This window comes from Pleurodeles waltl, chromosome 12 (assembly GCF_031143425.1).
Source record: "Pleurodeles waltl isolate 20211129_DDA chromosome 12, aPleWal1.hap1.20221129, whole genome shotgun sequence".
Lineage (NCBI taxonomy): Eukaryota > Metazoa > Chordata > Amphibia > Caudata > Salamandridae > Pleurodeles > Pleurodeles waltl.
The window spans coordinates 233,157,772-233,182,147 of record NC_090451.1 but is presented as its reverse complement, the minus strand read 5'-3'; the positions used below and the strand labels follow the sequence as shown (position 1 = coordinate 233,182,147).

Here is a 24,376-nt window from a genome sequence, read left to right as displayed (position 1 = left end):
GTGCTCCAATGCACTACCCGTAGCCCTGTGTAGGCGTCATTGTGCCTCAGAAGTGAGGGGAAGAAGCTGCATTTATGCACCATCCCTGTGTGCCAACATCAATTTCTTACTTGACTCTTTCCACATCCTCAGACACAGAGCACAAAACAATTATCAGTACCAGTGTGCAGATTTCCAATTTGACATTTTTTTAGAGGGTAAAAAGAAACCATTCCAAAGAAGTGGGAGGGCAGTGTGGAAACTGTGGATAGATAACATACCCACCAAAAAGAGCATTAAAGAAGGTAAACAACTTATTCTTTTGATGCAAACTTCTAACCGCAGATTCCTTACCTTTCGAATAGATACCAAAGCAGAACTTCTCATAGGTCCAGGGTCAGAGGAGTGTACTCAGACCAGAAAATCCTACAGGAGAGACGGGGTGAAATGCCCCTAGTGTCAGACCTGGTTGTCAAGTCAGTAATACTTCCTGAGCATGCCCATGTCACAGCGTGGTAGATATCAAGGAGATGCACTCTCCATGCCAAGGTAGTGGCAGCAGCTTCAGCCCTGGTAGAATGGGCTCTTAGATCTTCGACAGACTACTTTTTGGGCAGTACATAGCATATTCTAATGCAGAGAACTGTCCACCTTGACAGGGCCTTCTTCTGCACAGCCTTTCCTTTCTTCACCCTGGAGAAATCCACAAAAATCGGATTGTCCACTCGATGGTCCTTGGTACAAACAACGTAAATGTTTACAGCTGTTCTCGAGTACAATCAATGATTGTCTCCTTATCTTTTGAGCGGTGAGGTGGGGCAAAGAATGCTGGGAGTGATAGATTGCACAACATGGAAAGGAGTCACAAATTTTGGCAAGAACGCTACCCAAGTACTCAGGTCCAGTTAGTCATGAAAAGAAGTGGTGTAGAGCGGTTGTACCAAATAAACCTGGAGCTCACTCACACAACAAGTTGAGGTGATCGCAATGAGGAAGACTGTCATTAAGGTCAGAAGAAGCAACAACCAACTTTGAACCGGCTCGAAGAGAGTATACATGAGAAATGTCAAAAGCAAGTTAAGGTCCCACTGTGGCATCATCTGCTTGAGAGGAAGCGTGTGAGTAAATAATAATTAAATGCATTACAACAGGTGACTTTAAGAAAAATAGTTGGCCTGACAAACCTACATGAGCCTAAAAGGCCAACAAATACCCTTTAATAGTGCTCACTTCAAGGTTTTGCTGGGTCAAAGACAAAAACAATAAAATATCTGACAGTTTGGCTTTTGAGTCAGTCTTGCAGAATCCACACCAGTCAATAAACATGCCCTCGCACTAGGCACAAATGGACTTCTAAACAGATACCTGGCAGAAAGAATGACATTCACAACCCTCAGGTGGTTGAATGAATGCAGTCAACTGCTGCCACTCAACGTCCATGCATGGAAGTTTAAATTACTCAAGTTTGGGAGCAGACCTCTGGTCTACTTCTGCAGCATAAGACCCTCCAGAGGTAGCAACCTGATCATGGGACAAACGCTCATATCCAGAACATTCAGGTACAACATTTTGCTAGCCCAATCCATAGTCACTAGGATGACTTATGACCAATCTTTTCTGATGATCTTCAGAAATTGGAGTAGGAAAGGCAGAGGTGGGAAGGCTTAAAGGAGCACCATATTCCACTACAACCAGAATGTATCTCCTAGCGAGTTTTCACCAGAAGTCCAAAATGCAAAGTTCCAACACTTTGTTTGATGGTGAAGAAAAGATAGAGGCAAGGTTCTCCTCACTTCCAGAATATGCCAAGCGCCACCAAGGGCTGCAGGCACCATTCATGATCCGCAAGGTGCCACTGGTTAAGCGTGCCCGCACTGACTTTCAAGGACCCAGCCAGGTAGTTCATGATCAGCCGATATACTTGACACTCCAGGAGGTGCAGAGCCTGTTGGAACAGGACCCCACTCTGCCCTGCTTGTTGCATTACCACTTGTCAGAGATATTGGCCATGAGAACTTGTTCCATCCACTCCTTGATAGATGGCATGAAGGCCTTCAGTGCCAGCCGAATGGCAAGCAACTCCAACAGATTGATATGGAACGATTAGGATGTTTGCCGATTTCTGAAAATGGCCCCCAACAGGTTGGGCAAGTCTGTCTTCAAAAGTCAGTCACTAATATACGGGACAACTAGTATCCACAAACTATGAATATGGCTGGTGACCATCGCCATTGTTTTTGTGAACATCTGAGGGCCACTGGTGAGGCAAAAGGAGAGCACGTCAAACCAAAAATCTTCTTGACCAACCTTACCCTGAAGGTTAATATCTGCGGGACTACAGGATAGCTTCATGGATATACAGGGCCTGCAGGTCCACAGTTAATATCCAGTCACCTGGAACCAGTGCAGACAGAACCTGGGCCAGCATGTGCATTTTTAGTTTTCCCTTTCAGAGGAAAGCGTTAAGAGGACGAAGTTGTAAGTTAGTCTAAAGATATCCATCCTTCTTCAGCACAAGAAAATAGCAAGAGTGATAATCCGCCCCTATTTCTGGGTCCAGAACCCTCTCAAAGTCTTCTTTGGAGAGCATACCTCACAACTCTTGCATTAGAATGGACAGGGGATCCTTGGACAGCCGCTCTGGTGGGAGGGAAGTGTAGCGGGGCAGAAACAGAGGGTAGTGCATAGCTATGCTGAATGATTTGGAGGACCCATCTATAGGATGTGATGGATCGCCACTCTTGCAGAAAGCGCTAGATCCTTCCTCACACAGGGTGGGTGTGCACCACTAATGGCTCGCTAAAACAGCTTGGGGGCCGCTATCACAGTGGAGGGGGGCTGGTAGGACTGATGCCTGTAGTGACTTGTGTGTTGCCTGCCAGAGCCAAGCCTTCAGCCAGGAAAGGAATGAAGTGACTGCACAAGTGGCTTGGGAGACTGGCATTACTTCTATGTCAACCCCAAGGAGTAGTCCCAGAATTTCCTGAACTGAAGAGGATACTGTTTGGCAAGGGTCAAAGTAGCCAGAGAAAATACCATGGCCCTACTCTGCTCAAAGCATTCCAAGGCAGAATCAGCTTTTTCGCTGACTAGACATAAGCAATCAAAGGGCATATTTACAAGGGAGGCCTGTACATCTCCTGAGAAACCTGGGGATCCCATCCATGGGATGCAATGGAGCACTACCCTGGTGCCATCTGCTCTCCCCAGACCAGCAGTGGTATCAAGGCTAGCATGAATCATATATTTTGCCACATCCTGACCATCTTGAACAGCCTTAGCCAGGAAGGTCCTAAGTTCTTCCAGGAACGTTGGCAAGACCTCACTGGTCATGTCCCATGAGGCTTGTGTTTACTGGCCCTATAAACAAACAGCACTGACTAACCTCAATGCTAGGCTAGCCAAAGGAAACATTTGTTTTCCGAACGCCTCAATCCTCTTCAAACATAATCTGGGTGAGTGGAAGGTAATTAATTGGGAATCATCCTGCTGGTGGAATGCTGGAACTCCTGATTCTGGAGTAGGATATTGTGCAAGGATATCAGGATCACCAGGAGATAGACTATGGCATTTGGCCACCTGACTACTAATTGGCAGGTGGGGGGGGGGGGGGGGGGCGTTTGGAGTCTCACTTGACTTTCTTATGCTTTTGCTTGAACCGCAAATGTATTGGACAACTTCGACCATCAAGATGACTTCTCTCAAAAGCAGCCTCTGGAGCGAGTCTGCATCCTTTGACTTGGAGCAAGAGCGGGTCTTTTGAGAGGCCTGCAACTTCTTCCTGTGTACACAGATATATAGCTTCACTCTGTAGTCCCAGAATTCCTTCAGGTGAATGAGGGCGCACACGTTGCATGAGTTGGTGTCGACTCCTGAGCCCAAACACTAAAGGCACTTTGTACGGGTCCACGATGGATGTAGGTTTTCAGCATTCACATCATGGTTTGAAGTCTGTAGTTTTAGGTGGGGGCATCATACCCTAGCACACTGGATTTCGTGGTGGGAGTTGTCAAAAAAATACAACGGAAATGGGAGCAGAGCTCTAGATCTGCATTTAAAGTAGCAGAAAGAAGGGAACTGACGGCACGCAAGGGTGCTGCTTATGTGTGATCCAGCTACGTCATTTCTGGGGTAGAACGTAGCCTACATGGAGCAGCATGGTACCACCAGCGGCTCACAGCAGCACTGCTTGAAAAGCTTCCAACTTCAATCTGGCACCTGGTGAATATTCTAAAGGTGACCAATATGTGGTTACAAGTATCTGAATGGTGTGCCTGTGAGTCATGTGTGTCTCAATGACTCCATATATGTCTCTTTATCCCAGTGCTCATGCTCTGCATTACCTGTGCTGGTTTCTATACATTATGGTGTTTACATTTATTAACTTTGTTCTTATTCACATATCAACATTTTTCCTGTTCAAAAAGGGTGTTTCCATTATTAGACTAGTAAACATTTATGTGTCTCATTGCATTGTTGTTAATTGTCCAAGTACTCGCCTAATCTTTTAGCTAACCCATGCCAGTAGGAAGTGCCTCCCTCTTTTATGCCAGTCCCAAATAAATTGTCTCCCTTGCCATTCACTGACACCAGTGTGTTCTCTGCTGCCAGACAGTCTATTGCCAGTTTCTGCCCCATGTCTGCAAGGCCTTTGAGGGGAATCAAACAAACCAGGCAGGAACGGTGGCACGAATTTGTGATAGGCGGGGAAGGAAAGACCGGATCAAGAAGAGAGGAGAAAGACATGACATAATGGAAGATCTGCTTCAGTTGTTTGAGAACAGCCTTTAAAAGGTAACACATGATGTTAAAAGAAAACCTTACGAACCATGAAACCTGGCTTACAGAACTACTCAAAGGAGTCTTCCAATGCCGGCAAGGGGCACACCAAGTGGTCTGACTCCTTACCCGAGAATGTCAGATCTCTTTCATGGTCCTTAGACTTCCTACTAAAACTGTTGATACCATTATTTCCTCACAAAAGCCTAGATTTCGTCTTGGACCTGGGCATCCATTACATAGCAGCTATTTTGGTGATGGGTGATGATTTTTCATTTGAGCATAGTTGGTGGTTAGGTTTGTTTAAGAACATGGGATTGTTGGGCCTAAGCTGGCATTTTGACTGTGATAGGCAGAGTGGCCATTTTGTAACAGCATTTCCCTAGCAATCAAGACACATCTGTTTTTAAGGTCATTCTTGCCCGCACTCATATTGTATTGCATAGTATCTGTATAGTACTTACTGAGGCGCAGACGCTCTTCCAAGCGGGTAGCATGGTATTCTAGAATCCAAGATTAATATTTATTACAGTGGTTATTGGGGTTGTTTTTGTAATCTTAAAGAAACCATTCCATGCATTCACTCCCTTTTCTTAATGCTGATTAAATTATCAGGCGTTAAACTAACAGGTGTAATCATTAGTGTGATGTCATGTAAATGGTTGGTGGGGTGAAGAGATAGGCTAGAGACTAGTTACTGTTAGGATGTAGGTTGCAAGGGTGTGGTTTCAAAGAAGGGAGGTGATCTGGGAAGTGAGGTGTGAGCAATCTGCAGAAATGTAATAACTGAGAACAAGGAAGACAGGCATGTGACTACACTCAGATGGAGTAAGGCATGCTGAGGACATTCGGCGCTGAATGAGAAAAAGGATGCCTAGGGGCAATAATGGGAAAAGGTGACATGAGCAGTAGCCGCACACTTTCTAGTCATGGACACTACTCACAGCTGGAAAAATACACCCCATGAACGAGGAAGGAAGTGGAAAAACAATCAATACTAGCAACCTTAGCAACTCCCCCGCACCTATCTTCGCAAGCTATCATATGCAGAAGACCCGATATTACTTCAGCGCCGGGTTCTCACAAAAAGCAAGTAATGTAGTTGCCTAAAATGGTGCAGTCGATGACTGGGACTGTAAAAGGAGAAAAAAACTGAAGTCCGCCATTTTGCACTGGTTAACACAGATCCCCTCCAGGGAGCTGCGGCTTTAACTATCTTTGTTTAATGTTATTTCTACTGAGGAGGATAAATCACATCTGGGCTCAAGGGCTCCCTGAGGACTCAAAGTGACTTTTGCCTGATTCTATCCCATGCAGGAGCAGTGTGCGAGCTAGCTCCTGAGACTTGGACAGATCCTCTGACCAATCGCCTCATCTGATAAAGGCGGTGCATGCTCTCCGCCATCCATCATCCGACAAACCTGTCAGCGAATCGCACAGCCACAAAGCAGAGAAAAAAGGAGACAACTGGAAAAAAATGCAAGGGGGACGGTGGAAGCAGAAATTAGAAATGCCATGAACTTGTCCCAAGAGCGAAAAACAGAAAGGTCACAGGAGTGCCCAGAGAGGGTCTCTGTGTGAGGTTTCTGCAGTTCAGTATCTACATTATTGTATTGTAGCATTTTACCTAGCGATTCGTAACACTGGCGAGGCCACTAACGGTGCCTTTCCCCAGTGCATGTTTGATAGAGTGTTCGATGTAGCAGGCCTATATGGGAGCGCTGAATGGGGTGCGTCATGTTTAAAGGTGCGCAGTACACGTCATACACATAAGGCTTTGCAGAGAGCGTGAGAAAAGATGGAGTCTGTCGTACTCTTGCTAAAAAACGGTGTGATTTTCGACACTGGAGAGCAACAGCATTTTATATCAAGAAATCCTTCTGGACACCTTTTTGTTTAAAAAATGGTTCTGTAATGATGTTGAGATGAAAAACAAAGTATACAGGCTTCTTATGAGAGGCTCGGCATGGCGAGACATTCCATGTGGTGGATGAGACAATGGCTCCATAGTGTCTCCTTTTAAGCAGGGGTGGCCTTTAAAAGACTGCATCGTGCCTACTATGATTGCTGTTCACTTGCTGCCTCAACCCGGTGCTAGTAGGCAGTACCACTCCACATGCCATCATCTGGATTACTGGTTCTACTATTGTATTATTTCTGGTGAAAACTGACAGCACAGTTTTCACTCTGGCCAGCGTTGTGCTAGGGAAATGCCTATACGAAATTCAGAAATCTAAGCACTCGTCATCAAACAGCAATGAATGTCGCAGCACAGATGACAACACATCTATAAAACAACAAACATACAGTGCATCTTAGGTGTGCCTACAACAGTTTTATGCATGTGGCAAAGTGTCCCTTTTCAAAATTCAGGCTTCGCATTACCCTTAGTGGGGCAGGCAATACACAAAGGGCAACTGTATTTAAGCATGCACACTGAAAGCCAATCAACGAGCTCTAGTACTACACTAAAACCACACAACACCTTGATCAGGTTTCAGCCTTTCATACACCTAAACAAAGGTAAACCAATCCGACGTGCTCAAAGGGCATTACAAAATAAATTAGATCCTGTAAGAGACCCAATTATTATAAGAGCATACTAGTTTTGTTGGGGTGGCATAAACCTAGCCATCCATATGACGTATACATACAGACACTACAAGACCTCAAACAGCACTACACAGGTCACTCTGTGATGACTTAAAGCACCACCGCTATTCTGCTTCTGATATGCCCAAACTATGACTAACACCACTCCAGTTAATCCAGTGGAGGGCCAAAAAACAGCAGTGCCAAGGAAAATCAATGAACGCGTAAAGATATACCCGCTTCTTATCACTAGGGACTAACATGTCTAAAAAAACATCAACCCGCTTATGCCTTGTGGCACTTCCGTCAAATCCAGCTCAGGGACTCCAAGTTTTGCTTCCACATCTCCAATCTGACCTGCAGAAGTCATTGCAGTTTCAGCCTGGAGACACATCATACAGCTCCACACTGTGCTCTAGAGGTCCTGTTCAGCAGATCAGGTGCGATGAGGTCAAACCAAAGAAATATCAATCTGCAGTACTTCTGATCCTTCTTTAGCCTTCAAAGATAATTTATCGGAGAATAAAAGAAAATCCCAGGGGCCAATTCACAAAGGGCCCAAAATATCTAAAATGGGCATATAAAGTTAGTACAAACAGAAAGGTCAAGTGGCCCTCTTTAGACTTTTACTAATATGAAGTTGGATATTTCGTGTCCAATTCGCAAAAGGCATGTAAGAGTACTTAAGAGAGTACTTCCTATGCTCATAAATGCCTTAATGAGTGTGCCTTGCCTGTCTTTTCTGTGCACGTCCAAAGCATGTGGGCCTTCTCTTCCTGTCGGACCAGTTGAGACTAAAAATACAATTTACCAGTAGAGACAATCCATAGAAAATGGCACCAAAAAGATGAATTGTGGGAGTTGGTAACTTAAAGACAGAAGTGTTGGAGCTAATTTATGTTAAACTTTTCTTTCTTCTACTTGGAGCCCTGATCATTCCATTTTCTGGACAGGGGAATAATTTACTGCCAACATGTGGCAGGAATTTAGTGGGCTGAGAGAGCATAAGGTGTGACAAATAACTTACAAAGTACAACCTGAAAAAACACTAAGCATCAGCCGTAGAGTAATGAGATTTGTAAATTCAAATATAAAAGCAATACAACTAGAAACTCTGTGCAGAACATTAGAAGATTAAAATGCTCTGATGTTCTACTGCCACAGCATGCAACATTATTTAGGTATGCATAAGCTAAGCAAAGCGGTCCCCTCCCATCATTGTACAAGTTGGGAAAAAAATCATAAATATGTTGAAAGACCAGGCTTTCACCAAGCCAAATATTAAAGGTGTGGCATTCGGTTACTTCACGTTCAGTGCCTGCTAACCTGAAACACCCTTGTATGCACATCTGAAACTAGAAGGTGATCAAGCTTAAAATCTTATGCTTGCAATGGATGCAGCGTGGGCGGGAACCAGACATGATGTGTTTGCCTTGTGCTTTGATGAGCCTCTGTTTCGACCATGTTCCCTATATGGAACCTTGTTTATTTTCTGACATGTGAGGATATGTGGCGATGCCTAAAACCCTTGGACACCTCTGAGTAACAGCTGAGGCCAGCTGATCACCGTAAGCCACAAAATATGAGGTTCCGACAACTAGCACCCTCTTCCATTCTGGAGTGCATGACTGCTTCAAGATGGTTGCTGTTGCATAGAAAGCGTGAATCACGCAGCAGCAGTAGAATCTGGGCTAAAGATGCAGCATAGCAAGGTGAGGGGGTCTTTGTATGGCAGATACCGAAGAGTGCCCTGGAGGATGCTGGGGTATCGATATAACACCAGAAGTCCTTAAAACTCGATACACAGCATGGGGGGTTACGATACGCTCAGTGGCAGCAAGAGCATCCAGAGAAGGGCCTGGAGGCACTGGGTGTCCTGTATAGTGGCCTCCTGTTTTCCTTGATGTAGTGCTAGTGGAGGAGGTGGGGGCCATGGAGGATTTGCGGATTTAAGTTGAAGCCCTTATGTAGCAATTAGGGAAGGCAGGCATCAGACCAGGCAATCTGCATGCCTTTTTCATTTCACTAGACTTGGGCTGTTTTCGCCACTGGCCAGAATGGCAGAGGGATGAGCGAGGCCAAAGTGAGTCCTCTTGGTGCTGTGAAAGGGTCAGGAGCGATGCTGACTCACTTACCAGAGCGCTTCTTTCATTGTGCTGGCTGTTTCCGGGTGTTAATTTGCACACCATTGTTTCATCTCTGAAGGAGCTGGTAAGACTCAACACCATAAATAAATATTTTTACAGACCAAAGGTATTTTCTAATTTGGCCTTATATATTTGTTTTCATAATAATAGTACATTACTTTCTATGCACAGCAATATATACCAAGTTGTTTGGACGGGAAGACTTCTGCATGTCTCTGGAGAGCAGGAGTCCCCTGCTTTATGCTGATCTCCAGGCAAGTCACTGTAACTAAGTGAACATGACAATCATGCATGTCCACTGAGGATCTCCCTGTTTAAAAGGACTGAGACCCTAGAGCTTAGCTCCAGGTCAGGGGGGCCTGCAAAGTGTACCCCTACTTCACAGAGAGTGGCTACTGCCCTGTCTACCCAGGATAAAGAGAGCTGGCAGCGGTGGTAGCAATAAATTCGTTGTCAGGGATACCTGTATCCTTGTTCCCTTGGTGGGGGAAGGGAGGCTACTGGCCACGCTTCTGATCAAGTCTTTGCAGTCTTCTTTGCCTATGGACCTGTGGCCTTTCTCTACCTGGGATGTATGTTTGAGAGCCAGTAGGTTCTCTAAGGGGGACCAGTGAGGTGAGGTGAGCCATTGGGTTTAATGTGAGCTGAGCTGTTCTGCTTGACATTCCAGCTACCCAGTGCCCCATCATGTCTTGGAGAAGCATGGTGGGATGCAGGGGGTAGACTCTTGCTCTTATCTGTGTTTAGCTGCACTAGCTCTACAAGGAGGAACCCTCTCCCCTTTCAGTTGGGTGATGGTCAGTGCTCCTGGTCTGGAGGAAATTAAAATTCCTCTCTGGGTAATAGCCTGGGCTTATACCAAGTGCCTGCCTGAAGGACAGTAACTCATCCTTTGCATGCCTTTGACAGGCAGTGAGCATGACACACATTGCCTCATGATTGGATGGGCACTGAGGATTCAAAAGTAGCAGACCCTCTGATTGGATCAGCCTATTAATCAGAGGTGATAAAAGTCTGGGCTGAGTGGTCAGTTGTTGAAGACTGGTCTTCTGCTCTGACAAGCATCTACAGAAGCCAGCCGAGGCCTGAGGTGAAAGGAAAGTGAAGCTTGCTAACAGTGTCTGAACCTGAAAGAGTTTTCTCTGTGATGGATGGATTCTGCTGTGAAGGAAATTGCCAGTCTGACGAGGAGCAAGGCCACCGGTCAGCAGCCTGAATGCAGAGAACCAGCTGTCAGGTTTTTGGAACATCTTCTTGGAACACAAGGAAATTGCAGACAGCTGCTCAAGATAAGGAAGCTTGCAGCACAGCAGTAGAGACAGAGGGAGACGGGGAAGCTTGATCCCAGTCCTTGAAGGTGAGATCACTTTGCTCAGACCACTCCCCTGTGCTGTGGGAGCCCGTGTGATACTTCTAGTTACAATCTGTAGCTGCGAAGAGTGTCCTGTGGTACACATCCCCTACCTTTCTCTTTGTTACAAATGGGGGTACCAGGGTGTACTGGCACTCTGGCCAGCCACTAACCTCCGACAGCTAGCCAGTGGCTACTGGACTAGTGTGACTCCAGTAAACTGTGACAAGACATCAGGTACCTGTGATCAGATCCCAGACGCCACTAGAGCGGTTCTTTGGGTGGTGGGTTCTGGGGTTGATCTGGAACATATGACTTCATATCATACGCTGAAACTACATCTTTGCAATACAAGGATTTGTAGCATGGCTCTAGCGAATGAGAGCAACCCTGTGCTACATAGTCTGTAGTATGCAATGCTAACTTTGTGTCTACCTGTTAACTGTGTTTTCATAGTGCTTAGAGTCCAGGAGCTATAATACTGTTTGAGGGTTAGAACTCTGGCCTAGAGGGTTGTAGAGATGTCTGGTTGTCACTGTATATCTTAGTTTTAAGTGTAGTATATTTCTCCTATGTGTATTAAAGTAATTACAAAATAAAAATTAAAAAAAGAAGCAAAGCACTGATTGGACATTGATCTTATTAGCTGGTAGTATGGTGTGCACTGTATTATGAATATCTAATCCCACCTCACCTCCTTGAGTAAGCCTTGGACTGCTCTGTCTTGCTATCCTGAGAGAGTCAACTACTGGAGAAGAGTATTTGGTTATCCAGTTTTGGGCCCAGTAGTACTGAGGCCTCAGGACAATAGTGGGAACACTCTAGTTGATGGGATTGGAGCGTAGTAACTCCTTAGTGCCATGGTCCCCAGGAAACTGGGTTAAATACAAGTAATCTATTTTTTTCTCTTCCTTTTCTATATGGCTCAGTGTACTAGCGAGCCACCAATTTCAGTTTTCCCCTTCTTAGCATGCTGCTTTATTTTCTTCCTAAATGCTACGGAAGAATTTGAGTAGAAGGTGTTGGTCTGTTTGGGGACAGTTTATCCAGGGTCATGATATGGGTGGCAGGTGGACTCAGCCTTTCCTGTCTACTTGGTTGGCTGTGATAACCTCAAGGATTGGATTTTGTAAACTGATGTTGCTTAATACACAATGGCTGAATACCTGATGAAGAACTCAATATGTGACCTTGCTGTATAAGATGCACTTAATTAAATATGACAGAAGGCACCTACAGTCTTAATGGTTCCTCCCCCATTCAACTGAACAGTCTTAGATAAAATTAAGGGTATGGCCATCTTGATGTGTTGCTAAATGCTGTTTACCACAGACGCATCATCTAATGAGAATGATGATGAGTGGGGGTGCGAAGCAGGCCTCTAGATCAACCTATTATTTGTTTCCATTTATGACACCAATGGCTACAAGGAGTGGTTTTATGACATTGTGTCTGGTGATTTCCCTCCAACAGATAGCTTGGTTACTTGGTATGGCGGATACAACCTCCCTAAGATCCAATGGGCAGGACTGTAAGACCTACAGCTCATAGATGCATGGTGCATCCAACTTGGAAAAAGTGAGACCACATTTTATTTCGAGTCGGATTCTAAAACAGATTTATTTCCAGGTCTACCCTATGAAGAGTGATAGGTAGGCATGGTGGGGAATATGTTAAGGTGCTAAAATGTATAGTGAACATCGGGCTAGTTAAAATACTTGGGAATCTACTTTTCCAGGAACAGCAAAGAGGTCTCTAAACGTCTGGGACCTCTAGATGTTCTTTTCAAAAACATACAGGTGAGGCAAGCTGAAGGTCTCATGGTTCGGCAAGAAAGACTGCTTGAAAATGAACTTCTTCCTTCTCTACACTTTTGTATGTGTTACTGTCCCTCCCCACATGGACCAGAGTGCCACTATAACATATTTACACAAACAGCTTAAACCTTTTCTGTGGGATGGGAAAAGGGTGAAAGTAAGGAGCTCAATCATTTATCTGGGAATGGAAGATGATTGGTTGGGTTTGCCACATATAGCCTATTATATCCTGGTGGCTCATACTGTCCAACTCTAGAGAGGATTAATCCATTCATCGCTAAGCCATGAATCAAAACTGAAAAGAATATTCAGATACAGCACTCTTTCTAGCTTCATCACAAATCCATCCATCACACTGGGCACTACCCACCCATAACTAGTATGCTAGAGGATTAATAGCAGAGGGGTTTGTAGCCCTTCCCCTAACCACGTTGTCAAAGACCTGTATCCCGGATTTTCACTGGGATGATCAACAACAGGGTTGACACATGGGGAGCTGAGAGGCTCTTAATGTTGAGAGGTCAGTATGGTCAGAGTGCTGTGAGATTAAGAATCTTGATTTGACCATTTTCAATTGGCGAAAAGAGATGGTTTAATATTGTCACAGTTGGGGCTCCGGGCTACTTGAAGGGAACAATAGTACGGATATTTCACAGGGGATGATACGCAGTGTGGTCTCATAACTATACAAGATATTTGTGGGTACACGGTAAAATAGGATCTGTATGTCCATTTCTGAGGATACCTGGTCAATCATTTGTTTGAGGGTAGCTAACACAACTATATGTAAGTTATGAGAATGTTTAGAAGATCTTGACACACTGGTGTATGACCCCGGACTGTCTGCGTTCCATGCATACCAACTCAGGTAGATGCTGAAAGGGATGTAGCTTGAAAGCAACACTTATGCACCTATGGTGGTTCTTTTTCTACTAGTGTTGAATTTTGGTTTAGTTTCGGCATATTACTGGTCTTTCTTCAACACTGGAGCTACTATTACTATTGTCTGGTTATGGGGTAAGGAGAATCGTGAATTATCTTTGTTAGGCTAGAAAAAGCTCAACAATGGAAAGAAGGCCCCTCCACTGTTCTTACAGTGATCAAAGATGTGGTATCTGAGCACAAAGAAAAAATGACCACACCTGGTTCATGATAAATCGGTAAATATGAAAAAGTGGACTCCCTTCAAGACTCTTGTTAGTAGTATGTCTCATGGAAACCAGCTTACTATGTCCAAATCTGAAACAGTGAGGAAGGTGAGACTACAAGATTCAGAATTGTCGACTGATGTCCATCAAAACGTCCATAAATGCCCTTGATGTCCGTTCAAAGAGAAACCGTGTTGTACTCTCCGTGCCTTCTCCCCCAGCTTGCCTGGACTTGGAGATGTTGGCTCTTGCCCCTATCCACTCCAGGGGGTCAATTAATAGCGCACATTTCAAATGTGTGATGTTTAGGTCCTCTCACAAGTTTAATGCTGTGCCCATTACTGCACTGTTTACACATACTACTACCTTTTATGTTTCGCTATACTTTCTCTTCCCAGCACTCTTTTACAATCATTTTTCCATAAATATTCCTGAAATTTTTTTATAAAATCATTATAAAATTAATGCTAGCACATAGCTGTTAGCAAGTTGAGAATCATATTTTACTAGATTAAAAAAAGGAAACATTGCAGGGACTGACTATGCAGTTGAATGATTAGAACCTGGTGGAGTATTGTGATTCTGAAAGATCCCCCAACATCCTGCACTGTGAAGCCAGTATCAGCCAATGGAGGAGCCTCTCTTCTAACCTCCTCCTCTGTGGTGGCTGATCTCTCTCTCCTCCTGGCTGCCAATTGCGAAGTGCATCGGAGTCAACAAGCAAGATCATTCTTAAAATTAAACATGCATTGTTTAATTTAGTGGACATTTTGAAGAGTACACACAAACCTGAGATCCACCCTTCAGAAAGTTTTGCCTCGTTTCTAGTAGCTCGTAAAATAGCAGCTTTTCTTGTAGCTGCTTCAGAAATCCACCTGCTCCCACCCTGGTTTTCTTTATATCTCTGCAATAACCCTCATCGTTTGTCCAAATGACTGCACTGCAGACAGGACCAGTGCCAGTCAAACCATCAATTTAGTTGGTGTCTACCTCCCTTTACAATCATATACAGTAATGTGTTCCCTTGTTGAGTCAACCTCCTCTGGCACTCCCTGGACACTGTGAAGATATCAGCTATATTCTGGGCTGCTCAGTACTACATTTCAGGTCCATGCAGTCAGTAAATACATAATTATTTGATATTCAGTACTAGGGGTATTGCTACACGTGTATCTAGTGTGCATTAATTCCAGATTTCGACCAATGCCAATTCATCTCCTTGCTCAGATGCAACTAAAATGTACAAAACCACGAGAATTTGCACCATTGAGACCGGCACAAAACGGAGAATATTGAGCGCACCCGGTCTTGTAAGCCCAAGTGGCCATCCTACCCCTTCCATTTACATGCCAGACCCTGAACGAAAGACCTTATGCCAACTGTTGCAGGTAGCTGCATCACCGGAGGTGACACACTTTAATAAATGGCTTAACGCATGGAGGAAAACAAAGCCAGTCTTTTCCACTCCCAGAATGGGAAGCTATCAAAGCCCACAGCGGGCCCTTTTCCCCTACACCAGACTGAAGGCTAAGTAACTCTCATAGAATAAAGCACAGAAAAGTCTTCGATTCCTGGCTGCCACCATCAGATCCTCATAAAGTTAGGTATGTTCAACCACTCAATTAGAGCTACATTCCTGTAATATAGTTCCTCCACAGGCCCTGAAAATGCATGTGACTCTCTTACAGCAGCAATGCTAATACCACAGTTCAATGCCTGCTACAAACTAGTACAGCGGTCTTCAAAGCTGCTCCTAGTACCCTGGGAGAAAGAATTGAGCCTGTGTGTTTTTCAAGAATGTGTTTTAAAAGTAAGTATATCTGCTTTCAAAACAAATAACTGCATCCTTTGGTATGTCACTTGAAGAAGAAATTAGCATTTCATTTTGGCATAATCACACCCACTAGATTTTTGCCTCAAACTCAAGGACTGAAAGAATCTTTATATATATATATATATATATATATATATATATATATATATATATATATATATATATATATATATATCTCTCTCTCTCTCTCTCTCTCTCTCTCTCTCTCTCTCTCTCTCTCTCTCTCTCTCTCCCAAGCATAGCACACAGATATTGCTCATTTTGCTTCCAGTCAAACACATAATAACTAGTTTCCATTATGACTATGCATAATTGCCTAACTTGTTTGGCCCATACATGATATATGTATTTTTTTTTTAAAACACACTTCACAAATGCTTTATCAATAAAGCATTATTATCAGGTGTTATCAGAGAAGATTTGAAAAAGGGCTGCTTCTAGCTCTACTTGGATCCACCCAACCACTGTCTTAAGTCTTTCTGCTTGCCACCAACATGACCATTCATAGTGACACCAATTTTTATTTGAACCTACCCATAGCCCTAGATGAGCTGTCAAGCAACACCCCACCAGTGTACAAAGAAACTGATGAAAAACAGATATTTACTGCTTATCAGATCACAGTTCAGGAACAAACGATCACTGATAAGAAACCTCCCAAAACACTCCCCTACAAATACCCTAAAGCACACATTTAACCACATAGACTGTATGGAGAGACACTAATTTTGTGACTCCAACCTCCACTTACCCGGATCCTTAAATCAACAGCTAAAACCACATCAGTTTGTAAGAAGGGTGGCCATGATCCTTATATGTTCACTGCCAAACACCCAGCAGAGAGAACTGAAGATATATACCACTTTCTCAACGGTTGGGTTGGAAGATCACAAGATCCCCTCCTTTTTGCCCCATTAAGGAACACTGTGGGGAAACCTCTACCCTCCAAACCTCATCACTCACACTTAAGGCTATGTGACAATTCAACAACAACTCCCAGTGGAGATCCTCTGTTTATGAAATCCACAATCGCAAACGTCTATCACAAGATGCCTAGTAATTGCCAAATGTTTCAATACAAACAAAAAAAATCTGTAAATACAATTTATCATAACCATGGTGTATATTAGGTATACCAAACAATATGATTTTTCATATGGGGTCAGCCAAGAAGCAGAAGAGCTTTTTAGAATTCTGAATTTGACATTCAACATGTCAAGGTATTTGTTCGGTGGCCAAGAGTGTGGCACTGTAAAGTGGGCATTAGTTCACCAAATGCCGAGTACAGAACCACTCGGAACCACTCGGAGTGGCAGTCACTCCAATAGATGGGAAATAGCAATATGTTTAAATTTAAAGTAGCATTTCATATTCAATGTGCTGCAGTGCCTGTTAACTCACAGGTGTAGACAGAACATTCCATGCCTTTCCCAGAACCTTTGCGTCGTTCTACATCCTCATAAAAATGGATACGAACTGGAATAGCAGCTCAGCGAGAAAGTCCAAATGATGCCCACTGAACATATAGTAGACAGTTTCCTAGAAGAAAATCACTCTCGTTGACAGGTCACTAAGTCGCAGCACCCAGCCGTCCTTAAAACCTCTGAGTGGTGGCAGAATAGCAGGTCAAGCAATTAGGAATAAGGCAGACTGGGAGATGAAGGGAGGCAGCGTGAATGGGTCTGCATGGAATAAACGAGCAGCAATTGTGTTCACAGCAGAGGACGGTAGGAGCGTGGAGAAAAGCTGTCAGCGGTGGACAAGAAGCAATATCTTTTAAATGCTCACAAAGAAATGTAATGCAAAGGGATGGAATGATTTCAGAGCCTCAGTGCCCACAAGCTGCTTGAGTGAAAACCTTGTACACTGCCAAAGATCACACTATTGTTATCCACTGCAGGTACTGCTCTACTCAAGGCCCACTCAAGAACTTGCAAAGGTAATGTGGAGGACTTGGATACAAACCCAGTCAGAACACCACCACTCACATTCTCATGTGTTCTTGTGCAATACTTTTTAACATCTTAATATGGAATCTTAACAGCTAGGGGTTAAAGTCGAATTTTTCCAGTTACCCAATGCCCACCGCACAATTAGCCTCAAGGCGCTATTCTGTTCACCACTGTAAACCTGGAACCCAATGCAACCCAAAGTATCGTTCTTACTTTATTACTATGTCAAAACCTAGGCTGGGAATCAACACAGCACAGTACATTGCATGAGAAGGAGACAAAGTGACAAATGGTAGGTTTGAAATAGGCTTGGATACCTTTATCTGTATCAAAAGAAGGGCTAAAGATTGGCCCGACAATGGACCACGGAAGAGGAGACATGAGAACTGTAAGCTTGAGTACATAGATAGAAAAAAAATGTGGAGGAGCAGAGCTTGATCCTAGCCGCCTGGGGTAACAACTGGCTAAAAAGGAATGTTTACATTCCCTTCCTGAACTGAAGGTGGGAGAGGCACTGTCTGATTAGTAGAGGCGCACTGGCCCACAGCCAAGGCACAGGACCAGAAGGCTTGATTTAGACCTCTTTTTTTGTAGGTCTGGATGCCTTTTGCTGAGATGCTTTCGCTCCTCCTGTTGCAGGATGCAATAGAGGTGGACAGCTCATCGAAGAGGTACCTGGTCACCCTGTTTGTCAGCTGGGCTTGGTTGGGTGGAGCCACTGGAAAGTGTTTTTAGAAGGCCCAGAACCGCGGCTGGGCCTTCAAGAAGTCAGCTTTCCAGACTTCAATGCAGCAGAAGTGTGGGGCTTGGGGAGGATGAAGAGAGAGAGAAAAGGAAAGAAAGGCGAGCAGACGCAGGGCTGGTTTTAACAGTTTTTCCAGAGTTTATTCTGCCTTCTAATGGTTTATAAATCACACCTCACTCACTTTTTGGAGTATGCATGTTTGCATGGAAAGCAACGCGGGGTGGTGAGGAGTAGGTGAATTTGCACTTCATACAATATTTCGCGCTGCAGAGTGAATGAAGCCTTCTGTTTGTGGTGCTTGGTACTACTGGGCAAAGTGAGAAAGTACTATGGCATTGACAGTGGCCAGCACGTTATTTTGCTGAGTCAGAATGTGAAGATGCCGCTGTACAGTATTTATTTACAGATTTTAAGAAATGTGCTTAATGGAGCGGTATGTGTATGGAACCCAGCGGATCTCGCCTTTCCTCGTAGTGTTACCTGATAGGTGGGGGAAAGGTCACCCCTGACTTCCAGTCCCGACGTCAGAATAATGAAAAGGCTTCACGCCTCTCCCCACTGCATCCCTTCAGTCACCGCCAACCACTCCATTTACCTCGCTTTTCCCAATCTGTGCGTCACCGGCCCTCGTCCGTCTGAAGCGCGCCTCAGTGGAACTTCCCGCCCAATGAAGGTGGCAGCAGCGCGCAGCACGCGGGCTGAGGGCCTTGGCTCCTCTCATGGCCTAGGGCGAACCTCGTGCCCCCACCTGCACATCCCTAATGCCTGGGAGCACACACGTCATTAAACCTCCTCCCTCTTCTGCGGACCTTCTCTTTGCCTAACGTGGGGGCCCCTTCATGTGCCTCCCAGGAGTCGGTCCGCTCAACTCCTGTCGAGGCCTGATTGGCACCTCCTGCGCTGTACCCGGCGCACACACCGAAGAGCCCCGTACTTCCTCCCCCCGCACCCTCGCGCGGGCAGCCTTCATTTCCGCCTTGAAGATCCAGCAGGGAACACTATTGGGCTTGTTAAAAAGGAGAAAATATGAGTGACAAGGAAAGCGAACGGGGAGGAAAGGTGATTTCAGAGGTTGAAGACTCGAGATTTTGTGCAGAATGGCAAGGAAGTGACGGTGGCCGAGTGTTATTGCAGGCAAGCATCATTAGCGAGCAAGGACAGGGGAGAGCGCGACTGTACCGTCATTACTGCCTTCTAGATGAAGAACAGAGAAACACTGGATGGTCATTACTGCAGAGTGATCAAGGAAGGGAGTAAGATTGACCGGCCATTACTCTAGACTGTGCATGGAAGGGAGTGAGGCTGACCGGTTATTACTGCAGACTGAACAAAGGAAACTGAGCAAAAGTGACTGGTGTATACTGCAGGCTTCGTGAGGGAGGAGAAAAAGAGTATCACATCATTAATGCACACGGCACAAGGAGCGGGAGTGGCTGATCATTACTTCAGAGTGCGCAAAAAAGAATGAGCATGAGATCAATCAACACCCCAAAATGTACAAAGACGACCGAGCAAAAGTGACTAGTCATTGCTGCATGCTGCACAAAAAGGATGGGGGGAAAGTGACCGATAATGACCAAGATTCAATAAGTACTGGCAAAGTAATTTGTACGGCATGCGGCTCAGAGAAGCGCACACATCAAACCTACTGTAGTAATGGAAACAAAAACATTTGAAAAATGGATGTGTACAGAAAATAATGCGATCCTTTTTCCTGTTAATTTCATTTTTTAGATGCTTTCGACCACGCTAACGCCCCAGTGCTGCAGGGGCAGCTTGCAAACTGAGCTAAACTGTAAATAGTCCCTCACACACTTTAATAAAGGCAGGACACACCCAAAAAGCCAATAAAAACTCATTGATTAAAATACTCCTGGCTACTTGATCCAAAATGTGATTGACAATGCCAGATGGCAATGAGTGAACTTTCTGGAGCATAAGGCCGATTTAAAACCCCTTAAAGTATAGTATACAATAGGTCTGCCAAGAATGGGAAAACACCACATATGTCAAACCTAAAGGAGACTGAGCAAGAGCGACTGATCACTACCGCAGACTGCACATAGGAGTTCGAGCAAAAGCGATCAAATTATTTTGAAAGCTACACATAGTAGTCAGAGTATGAGTGAACAATCGTTTCTGCAGACTGCACAAAGGAGACAGAGCAAGGAAGGCCAATAGTTATTGCAGATTACACAAAGGAGACGACAGAAAAGACTGACCAATTGATACTGTGGGGTGCACGCAGGAGTAGAGGAACACTGGCCGATCATTACTGCATACTGCACGAGGAAGGAAGCAGAGGGACTGATCATTGTTGCAGAGTGCACAAAAGAAATCGAGTAAGGGTGACTGGTCGTTACTACCGACAGCACAAGGAAGTGAGTGAGATTGACCGATTATTACTGAAGACAGCTTAAATGTGTGACAAGAGACTAAGCAACCATTGATGTAGGCAGGACACAGGCAAAAGACAAATGATGAAACTGCACATGCAGAAAGCAACAAGGAAAGAGCTCAAGCAACCATAACTTCCAAGGCGCAAAATTGAGGGAGAAAATTCCCCAACCAGTCATACAGCCAGCACAAAAAGAAAAAGCTGCCTAACAACTGATATTGTAGACGAGTATCACTCCAATGCGGATCACGTGCTCAAGTGGGCTCAGTCTACACTTGTCTGTTTCACATACACATTAAAATCACAGGTCAATGAAGAGGAGCACTTCATACACACGGGTCATGCACCAGGACAAATAAGATGTTGTGCGAGAAAAGGCCTAACATGGACAAGGAAACAGAAGCTATATACTTCAGAATCACTTTTCCATAATCCAAAATCTTTCTTTGACAGCTTCACAGACTTCTAAATGTTGCTGACAGAGCACTCACTGACCTTAGAAAATGAGATAATGCGTCCACAAGCAGATAAATCTGTGCACTGGTCATGAGAGGCAGATCACATCCATTTTAAAATAGTGTGCATCTCCTAAAAATAACTTAATCACCTTGCCCCATCTTACCTTGCTTCAAGGGCCACATGAGCCAACTCGTGACATTTAATGCACAACAAACCACTATCAGTGGGACCCAAAGCCTACTTCAATTCATGCAACAGTCACACCTTCTTCACTCAGGGCCCTCTAAGGCCCGTATTTATACTTTTTTAGCGCCGCATTTGCGTCACTTTTTGACGCAAAAGCGGCGCAAACTTGCAAAATACAATTGCATTTTGTAACTTTGCGCCGTTTTTGCGTCAAAAAGCGGCGCAAATGCGGCGCTAAAAAAGTATAAATACGGGCCTAAGTTTGTAATGCACTCTGACATAAAGCTTGACTCACGCTCTCACTCACTTTGGTTAGGAACAGGCAGAAGGCTCGTCTGTGTGACTAGGCTGGATTTGTAAGACCAGCCCAAAGAGAGTCATCAGGTTAGTGGACACTTTCCTAATGCTGTCAGTCACGTAAATTATTGCCGAACAAGGGCTTATCCAGGTAAGCAAGCATTTATTTCTGTAGTGCAATATGTAATGCAATCAAATGGCAATATTGGTAGATTACTAGCAAGGTTTGTAAGCAGTAAACAGAAATGTGCCTAATCAAATGAGTAATAAGTAATGTTATGCTAAGGCAAGGCAAAGATTATTAGAAGGTTCTGAAAATTGTATTGCACTCCATTTCCACCCAAGTTCGAAGGACAAGTCTTTATAATGTTCTTTTTGGCCAACTACCATTTAGCGTCCTTGACACATTACATGTCCCTCAGATTCATAAATTACAAAACTAGAGGTTATAAGTGTCGAGTCCCTTTAGATGGGTAACGAGGCAAATTATCTCATATCCAAATTCAAAACAAATTTAACAGTGAAGGTGGTACCATAACCAACAGTACAAGCCTTGGAGAAATGGCTAGCACAGTTTTATTTAGGTTGTTCACAAAAAGCCTTGGTTGCAGTCTAGAAAAATTAGGAAAGGCCCTCCTGGGTGTGGACATTTCAAGAATATATTACATCACTGACCAACAATCTTGCCAAAACCCTCACCTTTGGACTGAAATTACAGATTGCTGAGATGTTAAATAAAGGGCAGAATCTGGAGATGCTGCATAAAGAGCAGATACACTATGTATACTATGGGTGAACATCACCATATTCCCTTTTGTATACCTTCACATGAAAAACCAACTCAGTTACATTTGACAAATCATAATAAGAGCACAACATCTAAACAAAACACATGTAAGCCATATGAGCCACACACACTCTTCCCACCATAATACTACCAGAGTGGCAGGTTAGCAATCCAGAAATGAGATTATTTGTTACACCTGGGCCACGAAGAGCAAGAGCAACGCAACTACAACGCAATCCAATACTACTCCAAATCTCAGCAATGCAAGGCAGCTGGGAAGGCCACAAATATAGTCCCATGTCTATGCCTTGAATTTTAGGTGTAGAAATTAAGAGATGGAAATATACTAGAATAAACAATATGTATTCGCAAGCAGATGGAATACACCAGTTTATGGGATCCTCAAGGGTCCATGTATTTTTATTGACAATGTATCATATAAAGTGAAAAAAGTATAAGGGTTTTTGCATTACACGAATAGAATATGATTAAATTACAAGTCCTCAGAAACCAGAAGGGCACCGAATGTTCAGGATTATGACTAATGAGTTAGATAGCTGACGTGAGCACTCTCGAAGGAGTGAAGTCTCTTGCAGTGTGAAGCTTTGTGAGGAAGGATTAAGTCAGCCCAGAGGGAGATCCTACTACATACAACCCACCTCCAACAATGACGCCAGTTTTCCAAATGAACCTCTTGTAACGAGGCCACATATTTAAACCCTTGAGTTTTTGGATAAAAAGTCAAAGATAAAGAAATGCACAACACACAACAATTTGGGAAAATGGGTGACTACGTTTAATGCACAATTAAACACAGCCCACTGATTATAGAAACACATTGCAAACGTTTTAACAGTATGTTTTGTTATGAAGCATCAATCCAGGTTACTGCGAGAATAATATAGCGTGTTAAACATTAACATGAACTGCAAAGGTCCAACATTTAACAGCCATGCATAACAGAGGATGCTTAGATGGCCACCAATACAAACATATATACAAGTTTCCACTTCCACAGGGATAAGTGGAGGACCATTCCTATGGAAAGAGGAAAGTAATGTAGTACATATGCTGAAGCAGTTCATGAGCTCAGTGTAGCTTACCTGTACTTGCTAACAAAAAAAAACAATGATCAGAGGCTTCTCTCACGAAGCTGGGAAACATATTGCAATTAGTCTTGCAAACGTATGTGTCACCAGGTGTGGGAAGCATGGTAGGATGGAGCTCGGGATCTCCTTTCAGGAGAAACCCACAAAAAGGACACAAAGCCAAGTGAGGCTGCCCCACTTAATTAACTTGTGGGGGAAGCACTTCCAGAGAATAAAAAGCCAGAACGGGGCAGTGAGAAACTCCCTAGCTACAGCGAGGCTCCGTGTCTCCTTTCATTAACACTCCTTAGTCTGACCCACTGCAAAGGGTCCCAGGAATGTCCTGGCAGCAAAGGTTGCACAATGCTCCTGCCTGGGATTCCCTCCACTCCTCCATCACAAGTACCACTAGAATGTACCAAATCCACAGTGGTTCACAATAAGGCTACGGCCACTTGAGTCACACAAGTTCCACCCAGGCATCTTCTCTCGATATTACACACACACATTCAATGTCTATATTATACATGGACAGCCAAAGGACCCAGTGGTAGGGAACTGGCAGACCAATTCAAAAACCATAGGACAGGCTCTGCATAGAACTCAAGTTAACATTCAGTCTGGTATGAAACTGGGTGCTATCCACATGAGTGAAGAGACCTCAAAGGATCCAATGATTAAATCAATGCAGGTGTCATATACATTAAGTATTAACAAAGGGGAAGGGGGCCTTGAGGGACTTCACAGGTAAGATTTATGAAGAAGGGAAGAGAGACCAGACTGCCTCGAAGAAATAAGACAGAAGTATATTCAGTAG

The 24,376-nt window shown here is 44.1% G+C and overlaps 1 protein-coding gene across 5 annotated transcripts in view; it reads right to left on the bottom strand.

Moving 5' to 3' along the window:
• Nucleotides 1–24,376, bottom strand: part of PMFBP1 (polyamine modulated factor 1 binding protein 1) — an 881,291-nt gene that overhangs the window by 627,295 nt on the left and 229,620 nt on the right. The gene's annotated exons all lie outside the window — the stretch shown is intronic.